A 7,403-nucleotide genomic window follows, 5' to 3' on the forward strand; every position below is an offset into this window, starting at 1 on the left:
GTGGGTGGTTTGGCTCCATGGTCTACTGTTGGTCAACTCTGAATGTATGAATGCCGTTATCATGGGGTTGTTTCTTTGATGCCCGGATATGTTCCTTATTCTGCTCACAGCAACATTATTCTTATAGCCAATGATTTGTAAATGTAAAGTAGTATATACGCTAGTTATGCAGTGTTCTATGCGATCACCACTTGAATTTTGTTGTCATTTTTCTCCTCCTTTTGCCGTTATGTATGGATTTTTGGCCTTTTGATACTATTGCATCTATAATTTTCATATTATGGATTTTTGGTTTTTTGGTTCAAATATCCTGGAATGGATAAAAATTGCAAATTTTCCATATCAACTATGCTGCAGTAAGGTTTATGGCGACATTATAGATCCTTTTGGGTCTCTTATCGCTTTGACGAGGAGATAGTGGAGTGTTGCAGCAGAAGTATGAGCCTTAATTTCTGTTGAAAATTTTTAGAGATATTCCAAAGTTTGCCTGTTGCACGTACAACAGTCCTTTTGATGACAATGTGAGGGAATTTAGAGTTTCTGTACTCGCAGTGGAAAGACGTTCGCTATGTTCGGATCTTGGCTCTTGGCGCTGCAAAATGGAAGTATCTTCTGCACAAGGAGGGGATAGCTTATGTTTATCACATTGGTCTGATCGTCAGATCAAGAGCTATGCTAATGTAGTAGAGCAACCACTTAAAGATCATGCAAAAGAAAGAAGGGAAGTGTGCTGATGTGGTCGATAGAAGTTGGCGAGAGCCGAACTTGGAGGTATCTTGGCAAGAGGTGCAGCATAAAATTGAAATCACAGGACAAAACTTGATTAACTGGAGCTCTAATAAATTCGGCCAAGTGGGGAAAAGGTTAAAATTGCTTCAAAAACTATTAAGGTTGCGTTTGGATTCGAGGATTTGATTTCAAATTTCAGAATTGAATTCTGAAATTTGAAATCCAGAATTTCAAATTCAATTCCTTCGTTTGGAAAACATCCAAATTTGAATTCCAAAATTCAATTTGAAATTCATGTTTGGCAAACTTTAGAATTTCAATTTTAAATATTTCAATTAAGTTGTTTGTCAACTAGTAGAATTCTAATTATTGAACTAAAATTGTAACTAGAAGATAATTTAAAAATAAGATACTTAAATTACATAAGATTTGCATCGAAATTAGTGAAAATAAATGCCTCAAATAGTATATCACATATCTAACTAACTTGATATATAGATAAAATACCTTAAAACCTCAAATGCAGTAATGTCAATAATTGACCTGATAATTACCATAAAAATAATCGAAAGCATTCATCAATAAAACTTTGTAAGCTCATCCACCACTAACCAAAACAATAAATAAAGTATAAACTTCAAATATTACATATAACAATTTAACAAACTAGAAATCCAAAATATCCAACAAATACAAACCAACAAAAGTTAATATTTCGCTGTTACATAATGTCATGCTTAAGTTGCTCTCGCGCTAATTTCTTTAAGACTTTTACATCTGATTCAAATGAGAGTTTTTTTTTCTAGTGCTTATACACTTCCACTTTGTATTCTTTTGTAGTTTTCTCCCATTGGTTCAGAAAGTCTTACTTTGCGAGTTCTTGAATCACCTGAAACAATAACAAGAAGACCAAATCAGCTCCATTTTTAAAGACCGTGCAGACTTGCAATATAAAAGAAATCATGTTCTATTTAGATTGCTAGGAATCACATTTGCGGATAGTAATAGACAGTCCATTAGAAGAATCATTATTATGTACACCACTTGTAATACCCCAACCCTTGAGAGGGTGATATGATTAGTATTGATAGATTTGATTGGAATACTCATACCACCAAGATGCATCTTCTTTTCGGGAACCCAACTCTTAGAAACTCCAAAGTTAAGCGTGCTTGGCCTGGAGAAATTCTAGGATGGGTGACCCTCTGGAAAGTTTTCCACGAAGCGCGTGAGTGAGGACAAAAAACGTGCTGAAAAGACATGTGGTGGTTTGTGAGGCCAGTCCGTCAGATCTAGTAGCGTACCGACACCGGGATTCCGGGGCGGGGCGTTACAAATGGTATCAGAGCCAAACCAACCGGAATTGTGAGAGCTAAGTGCTATGCGGCGCAAAGTGCTACGTTGAGAGGGCGGGAGCCACCTCTTGAGGCCGTAGGAGCCACCTCTAGAATCTCACACTGATGGTACGGTCTTGGATGATATGATTTGGCGCAACGAGGACGTTGCGAGTTTAAGTGGGGGAGTTTGTAATACCCCAACCCTTGAGAGGGTGATATGATTAGTATTGATAGATTTGATTGGAATACTCATACCACCAAGATGCATCTTCTTTTCGGGAACCCAACTCTTAGAAACTCCAAAGTTAAGCGTGCTTGGCCTGGAGAAATTCTAGGATGGGTGACCCCCTGGGAAGTTTTTCAGGGAGCGCGTGAGCGAGGACAAAAAACGTGCTGAAAAGACATGTGGTGGTTGGTGAGGCCAGTCCGTCAGATCTAGTAGCGTACCGATACCGGGATTCCGGGGCGGGACGTTACACCACTAAGTTATGTTGACATCCCAACATGGACAGCTCTTTCCCAGAAGGAAAAAAAACTGATCATAGACAACTTTAATTTCTATGAGGGGCTCCTATCAGGTTGACCAATGCAATTTAACTCAGTTACTACGAACTACAAATTTAAACCGAGGCTCAAACCTTGCAGATTTGCTTATTCAAGAATCACAGAAATTCCTCCCCTCGCTAGCGTTAATGTCATAATACAAATAAAGCGCAAGCGATCAAACGTAAGAATTGTTCAAAAGAGACTAGTAAAAGTTTCAGCACATACATAAGCCAATGCTAGACTATACCATTCTGTTGATGAAAACAAGCCAACTATGACCGCGTGAACAAATGATAACCATTATTATCCCTCAAACTCCCATTCCTCTCTATCCCTAAACCCTTCTTCCTCATACTCCCAAGTCCGCCATTGCCATAATCGCAACTCCTCCTCAAGCTCACAGTACTATTACTCCGTGAAACCCTCCCGTTATTGTACCCGTTAATGTACTCGGTGATGAAAGAACTGCAACATCCCCCTATTTAAAGGTCCACTTGCATTCATATGCTGGAAAAACTACTACATCATACCATCCTATATTTGGAAACACATACTTACGTTACATGTCAGGGTATTAACGTTGTAGCAACTTAAAATATCTTTGCCTCGTGAATATTTAAAAATTATCAAAATAAAACAATGATCTTAAAACTTTGACCACTTCCTTGATATTGAAATAAAGATCAGGACAAGGCAGGAAGATGCTGAATAACAAAAAACACAGGATGCATGCTAAATAAGCAGATTGCATTTCACCAACAGGGTAAAGTATCTATTGAACTTTATCACAAAAACTACTTTACCAACACTCCGGAAAGAAGAAAATATTCTAGCAGCCACTATAACAGCAAGTGTTGTTCCTTTGGAGAACATACATTTTTCAGAGAAAATCGCAGGCTATGACCTGCACAAAACAGGCACATCATCTATCCAGAAGACTACATCATACTGCAGAAACTCTATTCTAGTGGAAGACCATAAACTACCCTGTAAAAAGGTGCTTGAGACAAATATACGTTCATAGAAATGTCATCCATTTTGTCTTGACTTCCAAAAAACATTATTACCTAATTCTAGAAGAGAATCAGCTACAAAATCCAACTTATTTACGAAACAGAACCAGGTTTGGGTTGAGAAGACTTTTCAAGTATATGGACTCTAAACCTAACCAAAAAGGACTTGACAAGCTATGAAGCACGGATACTCCCCCAATGACCACGAATCCGTGTCTGACACGAATCAGACACGGATTCGTGCCCGACACGTGCAAGACACGTGTCGGACACGGTCAAACAGTGTCCGATACGTGGTCAACGGGTCAATGGGGAGGGGATACGGTCAACTGGGAGGGGACACGGCTGGGATACGAAAAAAAAAGCAATACATAACCCGTAACCAAAACCCAAACCCAAAAACCCTAATTTCACTTCGCTCACCTCACTCGAGACGCCGCCGCCTCCAGCGATCGCAAGCTTCTGCCGTCTCTCGTCGTCGATCTCTTCCACCCGAAGGCCGTCGTCGTCGATCATCTCCCCTTCTCCGTCCCTATCAGTCTCTTTATCTTTGTTTTTTTTGAGAAAACTAACTTTTTTTTTGTTTATGCAGCTTCGTGATACTGCTGAGCAAGTCACAGATCTACAATCCTATTCTTCATTTGATAATTTATTTTTTTCAATTTTAGTTTCAATTTCAGTTTTAATTTCCTAACATATGAGTATTTTTTAATTTCAATTTCAGTTTCTTAACACAAATGAATTGTTAACATTACACAAATGAATTTCATTGATATGTCTAGTAAGCATTGAGAATTTTGTCCATTTTCTATACAAATGAATCTGCAATGAACGTTATTGTGTTTTAAATATCAACACCTTCGAATATTTTAAGCATTGGGAATGTTTGAACATTTAATTCATATCAACAAATGAATCTGCAGTATAATTTTGTTAGTCAAAAAATTATTACACAAATGAATTATTTGTTAGGCAATGAATTATTTGTTAGACAATGAATTATTATACAAATGAACTATTTGTTAGTCAATAATTGTTAGTCAATAATTTTGTTAGTCAATAAATTATTACACAAATGAATTATTACACAAATGAATATACATATTTAATGAATGAATTATGAATATACATATCTAATTATACATATTTGATTGATCCTTCATCCTTGCTCATTGTTGATTAACTCTAAGTATAATCTGTAAAAGGAAAAACAAAGTCAGTGAGCAACAACTTATCTTTTAGTATCCCTGTATCCTATTTTTTATATATAATAATAATTTTCTATATATAATAATAATTTAAAAAAATTCCTCGCCGTATCCCCGTATCCTATTTTTTTGGATTTTGCCGTATCCCGTATCCGTGTCCGTGTCGTATCCGTGTCCCGTATCCGTATCCGTGCATCATAGTTGACAAGTCATTCCCGACTACCAATTAACAAGTGATTGCATTCTTGATATTGTGTAACTAGTTTGTTTGAACTGCATAGAGATCCAAGCATTTCAATTAAAGCATAGCAATGAAAAAGATGCAAAGAGGTTTAGTAGTTTGGTTACTAATCACAACGGAAGTTTGTTAAAAGGAGTCAAAATAAAAAACAAACAATAAATCAAAGAAAAGTTATAGGTACCAATAAAAAAAATAGATACATGCATGCAGGAAGAATAAGAGTCTACAACACAAATATAGTTACAACTAAATTAAACAAGTAATGAGAGATGTCCTTCAGGCTATATATATATTTCATTCCCATGTTATGAGAATTAAAAATCTTATAATATTTTTATGAAAGTTAAGTCAACTAACTGGCCTAGTTCACAAAAAAATATCAAAAGGATCTAACCTAGGGAATAATGTTTTGGTAGATAACTTCTAAAAAGATAATAAATAATCATACATCTAGCACAAGTTAGAAGCATGATCTTCGTTACTTATTGTTTTTTCACTCTATATATTGGCTAAAACGACAAATCTGATCTTCATGGCAGAAATATCACTATTTGTTTTATTCCTACACTCATTGTCTTCAGCTACTTTATGTTTCTCTTCAATTTCAACATTCAGAGTTCTATCATCATTCCCATCCATATCACACAGTTCTCCTTCTTCTCTGTCAACAGGGGAAACTTTACTATCATCACATCTATTTGCAGTAAAACATGTCGATGCTTCATCCGCATTCGAGTCCTCTTCCTTCTGTTTTGACCCTTCCCTCGAAACCTGCAAGTTTCTGGACCTAACAAACAGTTAAAACCTAGAACCTGAAGATGCATGTGTGAAAGCATGATTTTTTACTATCCGAGAACTCGCCTCCGTCGACTGAAGCAAAATGGAGGCGTGAAGATTCGACGTTGGAAGAGACATTTGGGGCAAAACAAGTGGCACACTCCCCTTCTCATCCTCCTCTTCCGCCGGGGGCTCATTAAGGTCAAATGAAATTCCTCCTCGAGAACCCATCACATGTGCAATCGCATATAAATCCAACAAATTGCCTACTATACCCAACTGTACACTCTAAATTACCACTTTTGATGCTATCAATCAAATAAACCTGCATGAACATTAAACCAGCCACTAATGTATACCACCTCTTTAGGGTAAAAAAATTTGAAACTTTATCAGATCAATAATTCGATCACCTTCAAATCGAATCGCTCAAGGCCACAAATTCAAGAAAATTGACTAAAAAGATAACTGAATAACATCTAATCACTTCAATTCCTAGAGAACCCTAAAAAAACTAAAAAGATCGAAATTTTAAGAGATAGGGAAAAAGGATCGGAATCACTGACCTCGAGCGCTCTAAATCGCTGATTCTGATTCTTCCAAAAGACTTGGCTTCAATTGATGAATTTATAGAGTTTTAGTTGTCCGATCAGGATCCTGTTAGGGTTTTTATTTTCCCACGGGAGGAGATCTACATCATAGCGCTCAAGCCCTTGCCCCTGCGACTCTCGCCATGGAACTGAACCAGTCTTCCCCCAAACTAAACCTCACTCTTCTCCGATCAGGATCCTGTTCGAGGCCGGAGGCTCCATCATCGACAGTCGCCAAGGGTTGCTATTGCTACCTCATCGGAGGAGAGATTAAGGCTCTGGATCAAATGAGGGAGAAAGATTGGACTAGGGTTAGGGTTTCTGCAGATGATCGATTGAGGAAGAAAAAGATTGAGGATAGAGAAGATTGAGAGGGGGGGTATCCGAGTTAAGGGATCGCCAGGAGATCGCGACTCGAGAGAGTCGTGAAAATTTCCAAATGACACCCATCGGGATATCATTTCAAATACAAGGCCCGCTGCATGTTTAAAACACATTTGGAATTGGATCAATTTTAAATTCTCAATTATTTAGAAATCCAAACATTAACATTGATCCAATTCCAGAATTTGAAATCAAATGCTTGAATCCAAACAAGCCGTAGAGAATTCCAAAGTTATCCTATGAAAGATTCCCTAGTTGTTCGTGTGAATAATGTGGTGTCAAATTAATTCTTTACTAGAAATATAGGAGATCATGTGGAAAGAACGATCATGAGAGTTATGGCTAGAAGAGGGTGATCACAATACCAAGTTCTTCCATGCTCGAGCATCTCACGGGAGGAAAAACAGCACCCTTAGTTTTCTAAAAGGTGAAGATGGGATCCTTTACAACATAGAGGAGAATATGATGAAAGCTGCTATCTCTTATCTTGAGGAGGTTTTTGCTACGAATTACTCTCAGAGATTTGAAGAAGTGCTAAATGCAATCGGGTGCAGAGTTTCGCCATTGATGAATGAGAA

General features: G+C 37.4%; 1 long non-coding RNA gene across 1 annotated transcript; it reads right to left on the reverse strand.

Moving 5' to 3' along the window:
* Positions 1,338 to 7,162, reverse strand: LOC109825951. Its single transcript, XR_002243143.1, has 2 exons — positions 6,418 to 7,162; positions 1,338 to 1,618 (listed from the first exon to the last, which is right to left on the reverse strand). It is a non-coding gene; the product is annotated as an uncharacterized LOC109825951 (long non-coding RNA).

Source organism: Asparagus officinalis, chromosome 10 (assembly GCF_001876935.1).
Source record: "Asparagus officinalis chromosome 10, Aspof.V1, whole genome shotgun sequence".
NCBI classification, from domain to species: domain Eukaryota; kingdom Viridiplantae; phylum Streptophyta; class Magnoliopsida; order Asparagales; family Asparagaceae; genus Asparagus; species Asparagus officinalis.